Raw genomic sequence first — 14,170 nt, 5'->3', positions numbered from 1 at the left:
TGCATTCGCGCGCGCCAGACTCGCTGAACTGGTTTTGCGATTAGCCTCCTGATTGGGGCTACTCGGCCGAGCGATATTCCTATGTAATGATCGAAGGACCGTGCGCGTTGGACCGCAGTTGTACGTGAAGGAAAGAGAGTCGCGGCACGGTAGAAGCTTACGAAATTAGTATAGCGTTTATGGCGCTATTCCATTTGATATGGAACTGGGATCTCTCTTCAACCGTAACGCCATAAAATTTCTCTTCGTCATAATAATATGAGAGAAAGTTATATATGTATGTTTATGCGCTATTCTACGATACTTTTCCATTGAAAATTATGCTAATCAACTGATAGACGTATTTTGTTGCGAAACAAACATGCGCGCGGCAATAATAATGTGTGCACTTGACATAAATTCGCAACGGACTCGTGGCTGCAAGCTACAGCTTCGTTGCACAATGTCGATTTACCGGATTGGTCTGTTTCGATATTAGAATAATATTTGGGAATATTTCCAGGGTATCATTACATGGTTACGCGCGCGCGGCTGCGCGCGGGGTATCGGAAAACGATTACAACATAATTCACGGCGGCGGCGATAAAATTTAATTACACTTTGTGTAATTTAACGTGCCCAAGTGTGAGCTTCGGAGGCGCGGATTTATGGTACCTCTTGTGCAGATGCTGGAAATATTGAATATCAAGGTGATTTGGATGCTAATGCATCTCGTAATCGTACACGTTATCATAACACCTGATTTCTAACGGTTTCGATAACGTTAGGTACACCGACATCGAATAATAATAATAATTTTATCATCATGAACGATTAAATGCTTTATTAATATTCGTAATGTATTTAAAACGTCTCTGCTACAATTTATGATTACGAGTCTGCGAATCTTTTACGCGCGACTAATCTGGAATATTTGCTTCTGTATATTTTAACGCAGTTTTAATTTGCTTTTAAATTAAGAATCGCGGTTCAGATAACACTCTTCTGTTTTCGCGGAAATGCGATTCTCGGAAAGGATAAACTAGCGAAAGAATGTTTCACGGAAAGGAGAACATCGCGGGACAAATGTATGTAACTGGAGCGCAATTCTAATTCGCCCCCGTCGTATTTTTGCGTGCACCTTACCTATATCGGCCGCGGGCATTGTTGCCTCGAAGTTAGTGGAAAGCACGAAAGCAACAAGACTTGACCCGGAATGCATGTACCTTTGGCGACAGGAACCTCGTTTAGAGGATAAAGGGTATCGGGGGAGAGCATGCATAGGGGGTTCATAACGAGCAACAAAGGCTTTACCGCTACTATCAAGAGATACGGTGTACGCACACACATCGCGGTATGTACCAAGCAGCAATTACCCCAACCGAGTTAATTTTTCACGCCGTGAAATTTATTCAAGAACAGATCGGAAGGAATATCACACCTTCGTACATTCTAGTTAGCGTAATTACCAAGATACTCAATATTAAATATTTAATAGCTGTAACAAAAGGACGGGAACGTTTTTCCAAGAAAAGGTCAACCTGTTAATTAAGATCGACTTTGTTCCGTCTATTCAGCATTCGACCTACTTTACTTGTCGAGCGAACGAAAATTACAAATTTAAGCTGTGGCTATTGTATACGAAAGTGATAGAAATTTAAAGAGAAAACGCCGCATTCGTCAAGTTTAATGCGCTAATAACGGGAGACGATACGTAGATAATAAACCCTTGTCGATTTTCGAAATGCCCCCGAGATGTTCTCATAATGCGCGTAACACATCCGTGAGGCAAACATCACTGATAGCGTTGCATTGCTTTGGAACGTCTTGAGCGTTACGGAGATACACGTAGAATATGCACATAACAATTCAAATGTCTTATGCAGAGCGGAGCAGCGACTGCAGCGGCAGCGCGGTAGCAGCAGCAGTAGCTTTAAAGACCACGCTATAGGACGTCGTGAGAGCAACGTTACCACGATAGTATATCAGGTATACTCCATCCACGGTATACTGACGAACATTTGGCATTCGTATTATTCTTCCTCCCCTCGGTGTACATTCGCCGGTACCTTGTTCTTCGTGAATACGTAAGACGCAGGAGGTCGACATTTTGTAGATGAGACATGAATATTTCAGACTCGGGAATACGGAGGGTTGCAGACAAATTTTTTGATTGATAAACACAAAGTAAATGTCTTTTTTTTCTTTAACTTAGAGCAAGACTATCCTATCATTGCGACTATTTGAAATAGAATATTTCGGTCATTATATATTGAATTAAAATTCAAGAGTTAAGCCCAGCTTAAATTTAAGATAGAAAAGATTTCCTGATTTTAATTTTTCTTCGCCGCATATTCAATCGTATAAATGACAAGAAGTCATTAATATGTTACACGTTGTTACTAATAATCACTGGTGATTAACCTAACCTATTAATATTGATGCGTCTCATTTGAAATACATGTCAAATGCGATTAACTATATCTCTGGTGAGTCACACAGAACGTCAATAAATTATATGAAACGAAATATAAACGTAAAAAAAAAAACCGAGTAATATATAAATAACTGTAACAAGTATAAACGTAAAAATATCGCCCGAGAAATGATAAATCTATAATATTAAAGCTCTTTCCGAAAAATAATAGCTCAAAGATGCGTTTCGCTTGCTTGCCTATAACAGTTCCAGCAAATCAAATTAAAGATGCTATAAACTTTCCGCAAGAATGTCCTCGTCCGCCTCGTCGTCCTATACGAGATAGTCAGAAATGCGCGATAGCTCGACTCTGCCACAGTACGGAACTGAGAAAGGAAGCTGACTGTATACTTTGAAACTGATGTACAACTGTATATAAGAGTCATGCACGGTCGCAGCGATACCAGGCATTTTTCTTCCTCGACGAACCGGCAAAATTTTGATATTCCGGTCTCGCGCTCTTCAATCTTGCGCATACTCTTACGGATATCACATATTTTATTTCCGTGGCGTTTGCGGTCCTCCACATTAAATGGAGCATACTAAGAATATCTTCCCTCTGTGAATCATCCGCAAGAATTTGACCATCGCTACAAAGTCGCCGAGCGTTCGCATATTATATACCTACACTCGCTGTCTTATTCAAGAGGATCATTCAAATGTATATAACGAAAAAGATTCCGCACGTATATACGTATCCAGATTTGCTGAATGATAACGAGGCTCTCCGTGAATAACATGACAGTTCCATAGCGGGTTTTTTTTTAAATATACTTTCAACGTTTCTGCGTGCAGCAATGTTTCCGTAATAACGAAATCGTAAGCAAAATTACCGCGAAAAGATTCAGGAGCCTCCCGTAAGATTTTCCAGAACCGATTCCATTATCGTATGTAAAACAGACATTTGAATAACATACGCTATCGCATGATTCCCATGAACACGTGTACGCATACGTAACGAATCAAGATGTTCCAAATTCTTGAAATATTACTGATCCGGAAACACTTCGATAAAATAATATAAATTGTGTAAAAAAAAAATCGTGTAAAGATCACGGTTATACTGCTCCGAAATTCAGGTAATATCACGTCATAAATATGAATACACATTGGCTGCTTAATCAATCATAAAGCCAGCGTCGAGCACTTCTCATACCTCTTATTATGAATGTACAGAGAAAAAAAGGCAGAGAGGAATGTGAATCTCTTCTCGAGTGCCGGAACAGATTTCAGAGATCCTGTACTTCCTCATGCAGAAGCTTTTCTTGCTGTGAAGACTACGAAAGTAAACTGGGTCAAAAAATAAAGCAAGGTGGCTATAGTGCATTTCTAGGAAGGACTATACGTAATCTTGAGAAGCTTTCGCTTGAAAAATATATGCAAATGTCTGGAAATCAAATTATATTGTTTATCTTCGTACGTTTATAAAATTTAAAGGTGAAGAAACTCCTATATATTGTAACACTTTATATAGATACTGTCGCACGAGTATAAATTACATTATGCCATAAATTATGCGACTTCGATATTGTGAAAAACGGCATAATATCGCGAAAATTTGCGTAGCAATACTTACAATATAAACGGCAAATATGCTCCTTAATTTTTCAATGGCCAGATTTCTGTTATAAGTTACCGTGTCGTATTTCGTCGCGGTTCGCTATTATCAAGCGTCTCACCGTTACGGAAAATCTATCGGCACTTTGAGCGAAGCAATTAACGATCGCATTGAAGCCGTTCCGCGTACCATTGATGGTGTGCGCGTATTGTCCGAGAGATGATTATATAATCGTCAAATGTATCGTCGGTAGCACATATTCCATTACGCGGACCGTTGATTCGCGGAATTCCACGGGGATATTGACGAAGGCAGGTTTTCGAGATGCGCGCGACGTGTTCCGGCGGAGGCAGCGTTGAAGATAAGGCGAAATTGCTATTCGTAACGATATACGGAAAGTATGCAAACAGCGATCGAGATTTGTACGCGTATAGCAAAGAGCTAACAGAGTTGTGTAACGATACTTTGATACAGACATAGAGAGAGAGACTACGTCCCTTCCTCCTCGTACTGACAAACTGACGAACTTCAGTATTTCCTGTCAAATAATGGCACGTCTGGTCGATCATCGTTGCGGGTGCATCAACGTGCACACGTAGATAGGAAATTGTGGTTGCGCTCGAATCGCGGTATACACATAACAAATCAAAGAGTCGCTCTGTGTAATATGTTCGATAGTCTCAGATACCAATCCGATATCGTGTTAGCGCTATATAACGATTGTGTAACACGTCGATTGTGTAGAACAAAACAAGTTCGTTAATCTCATAAAAGATATTTCAGCACGTTTTCACATCGCACACTAACTTGTGTATCATCGAACTAAATCATATATAGTCTGATAATATTTTCGACGTTATTATCGAGGGAAAAAGGAAGCGTATAAATAATATTTAATGCCGGATATTGCACAAAGGGTACTGGTAACAAGTCCGATGGATGGAATACGCTTTAACGACATACGTCGTCGTGGAGAAGAGATCATTTTCTCGGATCCGACGAGCGGGCGTACAAAGAGCTGTCTGACATTATGTGGCGCCGTGTAGAAAATATTATATATAAAGATAATACAGAATTGCGGCGAGAGATAGAGAGAGAGGTGGCTTAAACGTCTTCTTTCTGTGTACGCGAAAAGGCAGTTCGAGCGGCCGTATCGCGAGCGGAGTCGCTAACACGAGAGCAGCATAACGCAACCAGTTGTAACTTGGCAATTCGCAGTATGCATTCTTCTTCCGCCAAAAGCGGTGTACTTCCGGCACTTCCATGCCGCCGCCGTCTAGAATGCAGCAGTCACTTATCACGGATACTTATAGTTAGTACTTACACCGTCGTTCTGGAGGAATCACGGCGTTCCCGGAGATAACGTTGTGACGACCGCCGCGTTATTGCACGAGGAACGGTAAATGTTGATAAAAATCCGCGCGTTGGTTTGAGACAAAACTTCTGTGTCAAAATATATGAAATTTTTATGACATCGCGACGGCAGGATTGGTTGGGCCATCTCGCGACAAGTATTCCAATATTTATCCTTTCAATAGAATCAACGAGTTATTTTTAAATGTGCGTCACATCTCTTGTAAAGTGTAGGCAATCCGACGTTAAAATTATTCAGCGTAACAATTTTGAATTACGCATACGGAATTTATATGTATGTAAACTGCTAAAAAAAAATAGTCGTGCGCATTTTAAGTAAAACGGTTATCGCATACGTTTCACGGAGCTATAGCAAAGTGTTCCATTTTATGACTTGCGGCTATTCCAAACTCGCTAAATAATAGCGCAATACCGCGTGTAAAAAGTTAACAATAGCCGCCGAATGTCGGGAAATTGTTAAACGGCGCACGTTGCTTTCGCGTGCGCGAGCTTTGCCGCAATTTAAACTGTGATTCAATTGTAACTTTTTAACTTGTCGCTATTGATAACGGTCACACATATTGCAAAATAAAATATAATTTGATGAGCTTGTCTTTGTTAGCGATTGTCTCGCACAATATATCAACGTTACAAATGCTTGAATCGAACTCAAAGAGCTAACTTGAATCGAATCGAGAAAATCATGTAAATTGTGATCCAATTTGCGCTTTGCGTTCTGATCGTGTCCTAAAAAGACAAGAATAGTTATGATCGAAATGCCGCGAGCTCTTACAGATATATTACAGATTACAGATAAATAAAAAATCTAATTTGGAGTATAATAAAAATAAATATAATCTGAGAGCTATAAATATAAATTAATTTTTTCAATTATTAAAATTAACTCATCCTTTAATACGTCATTAATTATATATATCTAATTATTTGTGTAATATATAATTCAATTGTATATTATTTTCGATATATTAATTATGTATTCATTCGAATTTAGGCGAGAGAAATATAAATCATTAAAAAGCGCGAAATTATTCTGTTAAAAATAATACTTTACAAAAGTATCTTAATTTGTAGGATAAAAACTGATGCTTTTTAAAGAATAATATCGAATGACGAGGCATCTCAAATACATTGTAAAAGAGAGAAAGATCGAGTTGCACGGCACGCGCAGCGAATTGCACTCGCAGAAATGATGTTAATGCAGAACGTAGCAAGGAAGCGGGGTACCTACTCGCGCAAGTATTGATGAAAGTATTTTTCTCCCCCGACACACAAAGTGACAAACTTTCGGTTACTCCGGTTTCGCGTGTGCTCCTTAGCATTCCCTCGCATTCTCTCGCTCTTCAAGAAAGGTGCCGTGCCGCGTCCCTGCCTTCCTTGTTTTATTTTTCCTCTTGCACGCGGCACTGTTGCTTGCTTTTATGCGGCAGTTGTCGGTCGGCAACTGCCGGGCAACTCGCACGCTCACGGCTACAACTGCGAGCGCAACAATTACCGAGAGTAGAGTCGACGAGCTCAATTATTTTCGACATTCTTCACGCCTTGAACTGCGAAACATACGCGGGTTGCCGCGTTACGTGTTGCGCCCATCTGCATGCTCGCGTACGCGGTGTCTACGAGACGAGGAAAAAGAATGAAAAAGAAAATGAGAAATTCGGTATTCTCGACAAGTTCTTTATCAGAGAGACACGTTGCAATCGTGTCTGTTACCAGTTTTCCATATTTATATCTTTTTCTCTTCACTCGAAATGCTTAATCTTACATTTCGGTTGAAATCTATGTATCCAATCACGAAATGCAGTTACGACACTCAGCGTACGTTGTGCAAGAATATCGTTCCTAACGAGGGAACAATTATTCTCATTTATACTTTCTTGCGCTCCAATCGCTTTACTTACGTTAAGCCGCACAGCCGGCTTCTACATTATGCCGCGCACACGTCTAAGTAGATTGCAGGAGAAGCGCTGCGAAACGCGGACCTCTCCAGCAACGTCGAACGTGTTGTACCACCTTGGATCCGGCTCGCGGATTTGCCTGAAAACCTATCTCCTGTACCTCGCGCCTACGTCACACGGTAACTCGAGCGGGGTAACGACGACTACGAGTAGGTACATTAATCCTGCTAAATAATTCAATATCCCCTCGTTCCCGGTCTCCCAATGAAGCGCGGAGTTTGCGCTAGTGATTGTCGTAAATAATTATTTGCGTTTCACCGTAGACCCGAATTCTAACGCCCGTCCTGTTCCCAAATACAAATTAACTGCGGGGACTTTGCTTCACCGTCGTAAAATAAATTTATCACGCAGCTAACCAGGTTGTAACGATATTTAATTGCGATTCCCGGATTAGAGACGGCTAAAAATCAGGTTTACTTATCACAAGTTATTGCGGGAGAAAGACACGTTATTTAATTTAATGAAAACCCAGCATTTTTCTTCAATAACAAAGCTGAATTTTGTGCTGTTTGTGAAAAACAAATTTATCTTCATTACGTGAAGTGGCAGAAAAAAATTGTGTCAAAATTAGAAAGTTGCGATCTGTGGCGCGTAAATACCGTTACACGATGGGATTAATTTGCGAGAGTACGAAGACAAGGAAGATAGCGTACCCGCTTTAACGCTCGCACGGCATCTCTCACACGCATCCGTGCATACAGCTGTACGCTATACCGTCTCCGTTTGCCGTAGATCATGTCACAAGCGGAATAGAGAAGTGGCCGACGACGAGCTTCGTTACTTTCTGTCAGGTTGCATTCATTACGTCGCAATTTACACTATTATTGCACCGTACTCGGGGGCAACGAAAGAGAGAGCGCCGCTCGTCGACACCTCTCGCCTCATGCAAGCGCGGAACTTGAGCAATTAATCTCGACTGTTCTTTATACCGCATAATGATTGCCCGCGTCTTAATTAGTCTCTCCCGCAACTTTTAATAGCCGTAAAGTCGCCTAGCGCGTTCTTGTTGCGTCAGCGGTTAATAACAGCCGCAGGATCGACGTGAGATCGGGATGAGATATGGCGATCGATCAGATTGAGTTATCCGCGCGGACGTAATGATAATGAAAGCTCGTTCATCATGCATCTGAAAATACTGCGAACGCGGCGGCGACGATCGGCAGATATAGCAGATGGAACAAACAAGAAAAACGCAGACGTAAGCGGTAGATATCGAGAGCCTCGATCTTCCGATCGAGAAAAGTATTTCCGACGCGGAGGGGAGCGGGGTCTGCGGGGGAGGGGAAATAAAGGGGAAAAGCGATAGTCGACATTATCATTAAATGAGCATCAACGTCAGGCGGGCGCGAGACGAGAATGCCCACCACCTCCCTGTACCCGCCATATCTGCCTGGTATCTCGAGCGACGGCCGCGACGTCGAGGAAATGGAATATACTTTCAGCGCTCCGGCGACTTCTGCGCGTGCCGCGAAATAAATCAGTATTCCCGTGCTTTGCTCGGGAAATAAGAAAAAATGGTCGCCTTATTATCTGGTACCATTTTCAGGCTCTGGCCAGACGGCGACCTAGCCCTCTGCGAGAGCCCTTTTTCGTTGGGGCTTGATGCCAAACGCGGAGGGGGAGGCGGAGGGGGGAAAAGAAAGCAACCTTCCAAAGGGAAGATATATAGACCACTGTATAGTCCGTTCGCCTTGACGCACGTAACAGCCACCCGGGGGACAAATAACCACATAAATTTCACCGCGATTCTCCCGGTTTTATGCGGTGTTAATATAGTTCGTGTCGCGCGCGTTATACGTTTCGTCTGAGGTCTCGCGAGAAGCAAAAGCATACGGGCGAAAATTTGGAAGCAGCGCGGGATGAAAATATCGCAATTGGCGAAAATTGAGCGTCACATGTGCGTGACGTTGAGCGCTAATGGATCGGGCAAATAACAAAATTGACGTGAACGTTAAAGCGCATCTGAAAAAACTCCGGGAGAGCTCGATAGAATCCATTAGATAGGTATAAATAAACCTGCAATTTTTATACAGGTGCGCTCTTTCGAAAAAAGTCTTTTTTGTTCGTGTCTACTTCCCGTTTCAAGTATACGTATCTATATTATTTTTGAAAACGCGCGCCGATTTATCATGTTACATAAATTTACGCCGTTTATAATACGATCAGTCTCTCTCGTAATCGTTCTCGTTTTTTATTTGCCAAGGTGTGTACTCGAAAGCGTTATTAAATTATTCCCCACCGTCTAATATTAAAAAATTGCAAGAGATAAAATCGCAAAGATTTTAGAAATTCGCGATTCCAAAGTCGACAAAATATACCAGGTTTAAGCTTAAAGGTAAAATATGTAGGGAATTTCTATAACGCAAAATAATATCTTCTAATATATTTAATCGCAGTGAGAGATCGCTTAATGATACTATGAGAATAATCCCGAAGCAGTTTCGCACACTCTCGAAATATCGCTTTCGGATGAGACGCATGTACGTACCGTTCGAGAGGCGCCTGAGGTGTTGATATGGACGAATCGCCGGTTGATCCGCCCGAAGGGGTCATGCCCGAGAACGTTTGACTTTATTGGAGGAAATATGAGCGGGTGCTCTGGCAGTGCTCTGGGCGGTATTCCCGGTACGCCGGGAATCGGATGTGCGTGGGGAGGGGACCTGCAGCACTTCCAGCCCGAAGGGGATGTACCCGGGGCTTGGGAAGGATTCATTCATATCGCGAAGCCGAGTCTCATTGTCGGAGCGGAGCGGCGGACAAAGCGAAAGCAGGGGACTGAAGTGCTGTCAGGACCAGTGCACTCCATTGCACGACACAAATGGCAACCAAAAGTGGGGCGGGAGAGAGAGAGAGAGAGAAAGAGAGACGAGGATCGAGATCCGAAAGGTGAGCCTTGCACGAAGGAACGATCTGTCGCCATTGTATCGCGATCGATCTCGCATTGCATTCATTCGCGGATATCACGAAAGCGATTCGCATGGCTCGTTTTATAAGTCGACAATAGAAATTGTTCCTTTTAATGTAGGTCTACCTTCATCTTCATGACAATACAAATTTCTTTTTTCGTTCCTGTTTTTTTTCTAGCTTTAAATATAGTACTTGTTTTTTTTTCTAGTTTTAAATATAGTCATTATGATCAATTTATACTTGTAACTAAAACTACACACGCACAAAATTCAATTTAAAAAACTTCGTTATTATTCCAAAGGTTGAGAAATTTAAAATTTGTTGAAGAATTTCACAAATTTACACTCCAAAAGTATAAATTATAGCCATTATGCATTGTTTCGATTAAAAGATTTAATTGCGCTCTATTTCGCGCTGGTCTTTAAAAGAGATTTGCCAAAAAAAGATACCTACTTGGCATCGGTTGAAGCTGTCGATAGCAGAGAGATCAAAGATATTAAGTTTCTTCGTGGGATATTATTACGCTGCCAGCCGCTCCTCGGCTCTACAATTTCTCGGGTCCAAATAATTACAAAAATACGAAACTGCTTTTTCAGGTATATGAGCAGCTTCCCGTCAAGTCGCGTAATAAAACTGTGCGAAGAATTCCTCTTTATGATGTGTTGTAGAAAGCTCACGTACAAAAGTGCGCTGCGAGGAATATTCCGAGCCGGAAAACGTTACGGCCGTAGCTCTCAGACGAATGTTTTACGTATCTCTTAATCTAAAATCTGTTAACGCCTTTGGTGTCTCCCAACGATTTAATAACACGTGAAATCTGAAAAATAAAACAGTGAAATATATATATAATACGTATATAAAGTAAACAAGTTTTCTTTGTATTTAATTTTATTACAAAGCAGACATCGCTGTATATGGAAGAAATAACGTTGACGTTTCAATACCGGGAGTTTCGTAATAAACACAAAGTTAAGGAAAGCACAATTAAACATTTCTCCCGGGTAAAGTATTCTGGGTGAGTTAAGGACGCCATCGTTGTCACTTTAGCCTTCTTTTTATTGCGAAACGCAAGTAATCACCATTAATTGCTGCCGCCTCGACAGGCGGCAACATTTACAAAGGGGACATTAGCTTTTAATACAATTATGATACATCGATACAACAGAAAATTAATATTTACACATAGTCTCGATTTCGTTCGGCGAGCTCTACAATTTGTCGCGTCGCAAGACATGACTTAACGGAATTAATTCATCGGTCCGCGCGCGCGTACGCCATCGCGCGCGCCGGACCGCTTGCGATATAACAGCAGGCGAGAATTGATACCGCAGTAATTTGTACTAATTAACCCATCCGCGAATTTATGCCTCTCGTACTGAGTTATTATTATTACAATGCGCACATATTACTCGACGTCACGCTACGCGGAGAGTATCCCTATTAATCATCGACGCGCGCCGTAGCAGCAACTGTAGCGGCAAACGTAATGCCGGATGTAATAATATTTAATGCTTTTGGCGCCGACTTCGCCGGACTTTTGCCGACTTGCCGTTGCCGTTGCAGGGCGTTCGCGGGGCGGAGGGCTCGGCCCATTCAAACAAACGAATCGGCCTTTCGCCGGCGTTAATGATATTAATGCTCTCGCGCAACTTTGTACAAATGGATATACATTATACACACAACGGCTGATAGAATTTTAGATTAAGCGTCGCAATCTACCGGTCGGACCCGTCCGCCCCGCCGCTTAAACGGAACAATGAGACGCGGACGACGGCGATAGGCGAAGTTGTATCGCGCGAGTGTGCCAGGATGAAAAAAAGAAGTACGCTTACCTTTTGTGATTAAAATATATATAAATAACTTTATTGTTTATGTATATTTATATGTATATATATATATGTATATTTATAATAAAATGCCCTATCTATTTTACAAATATACAAAACTCTCGCTATGTACATACATCGATCTCCGCTTTTGACTAAACAAGAGAATTACCGAAGAACTTTAATAAATCGATTATCGTCGATTAAACTAGCATCGAGTAGAAAGAGGAAAAAACGTTACTTCGTTGCAATACGAGTTACAGGTAGTATGCTTCAATTTTCTTTTTTTTTTTCTCCTCTCGCGCTAATTACATTTGCTCACTACGAAGCTATCACGATTCTCAAAAATACGAATAACCGCTTATTTATTCGGACACCGTGTTACAGGTTACATTGCAATAGTAAGAAATGCTTCTGATAATAAGTAGAGAGAAAAGTCGCGGCAGTCAGGAGTCCTGGAACAGAAAAACAGAGGATGCGAGTTACGCGAGAGGGTTTCCCATTAATCACTTCAATTATAGGCAAGATGCACTTTAACAAAACGAATAATCGAAATCGCTTTGATGTCGCGCGCAATATGTGATACAATTATCGATCACGCAGAAAAAATTATTCATTAACAATAATATATTGCGTTAATAAATACTGCATGATAATAATAAAGCGGTTTATTATTGTAATGTAAATTTCAATAAGCGAGCGATCAATCATTATCTATAATCGCTGTAAATGTACACTATATTGCTTCATTTGCGTAGCTGGAGTACGATTACAGTGCCAAAGCTGATTATTACTGCGATCACGTATATTTATATTTCGAAAAATATGTGTGTTTCCACAATTTTCAGATATTTATATTGCAATTGCGCCTATTAAATAACAGCTTACCTTCCTTACTGCGATTTCCGATTACTCCTTGCGTAACGTGATTCAATAATACTTTTGGAAACATCTGAAACAAAAAGGATCACACTAAATTAATCAATGTCCAACGATCGCGCGAAAATATATATGACAATGATAAGTTAAATGTAAAAAGATTTCAATATCCATTTTTTTAATAGAAACGTGAAAGAAGATACGGTACATGAGGTAAAAGTCTAGCGCATGATAAAAATAAGCAGAAAATTAGAGAATTGGGGTGTTGCGTTTTGCGAAAAACGTTCTATTCTTGGTAGACTCTTTTAAATACAGAGGATTAAACTTTTTCCCGCTACCGGGTAGTTTTAACAAGTTATATTTTTTAATTTTTCCTCACGACGCGACGGCGCGGGCGACGCGATGCTGAAAGTTTCTCCGTGGTTTTAGAAATGCATTTAAACTTCCGCTTGGTTGTGCTCCGTGTCAAAATGCATTTCCTTTTTGCGCCCCCGACACGTCGCGTCGCATCAGAGAGATTCTTTCGCGCGACGCGGAGTGCGGCGAGAGAGTACGCACGAAAAACCGATGCCACACATTTGTGCAGTGTCACGGCCGCAGCGGCGCTAGACATCGCGGCGGAAATGTCCGCCGTTTTGAAATTCTGCTGGCTCGAACTGTGTTACGCTTCGGTGAACGTGTCGAGCGGCACAGCGGCGTGACGTGTAGTTGTGCCTAGGTGGACAAAATCTCGATTTTCAAAAAAGTTGGAGATGCCTCTCCAAACGTACTTCTATCATGAATAGAAGTGATCATCGTCAAAGTATCGTTAAAGTTGTGCGTTTATCATCTAAATTATAAGTCTTCGTCCAATCAATTTTAATATAATAACAATAATCTAAAAATAATTCTAATTTTAGGAAAAAAGTATTTAAAAAAAAAAACGTAGGAGAGAGATAATGCTTTTATTGCAATATGTAATAATAATTAATAACTTTCTAACTAGAACATGAAAGTTTGTACAAAATCTTTAAAAGTCATCAAATTTTATTTCCGAAATATAGTGCAAGAATAATATAAATTCAACAAATTAATATAAAAATATGAAAAGTATCGATATATAAAACCTGTTTTTTTTTTGCTTAAATAATTATTATATCTCATAATAATAATTTTATTTTAAATATTCTGTAAACCTGTAATATATTGCAAAATTGTGAGCATAATTAAAAAGATGTTA

General features: G+C 40.7%; 1 protein-coding gene across 1 annotated transcript in view; it reads right to left on the bottom strand.

Moving 5' to 3' along the window:
- Nucleotides 1–11,152: 11,152 nt before the first annotated feature.
- LOC112453872 (toll-like receptor 6) overlaps nucleotides 11,153–14,170 on the bottom strand; it is a 52,660-nt gene continuing 49,642 nt past the window's right edge. Inside the window, exons 2-3 of the mRNA XM_025014874.1 lie at nucleotides 12,961–13,024; nucleotides 11,153–12,527 (exon numbers count right to left, since the gene is read on the bottom strand). The gene's annotated coding sequence lies outside the window, so the exon portion shown is untranslated. The remainder of the gene's footprint in view (nucleotides 12,528–12,960; nucleotides 13,025–14,170) is intronic.

This window comes from Temnothorax curvispinosus, unplaced genomic scaffold (assembly GCF_003070985.1).
Source record: "Temnothorax curvispinosus isolate PA1 unplaced genomic scaffold, ASM307098v1 QBEX01004747.1, whole genome shotgun sequence".
NCBI lineage: Eukaryota > Metazoa > Arthropoda > Insecta > Hymenoptera > Formicidae > Temnothorax > Temnothorax curvispinosus.
This window is presented reverse-complemented; position numbering and strand designations above follow the sequence as displayed.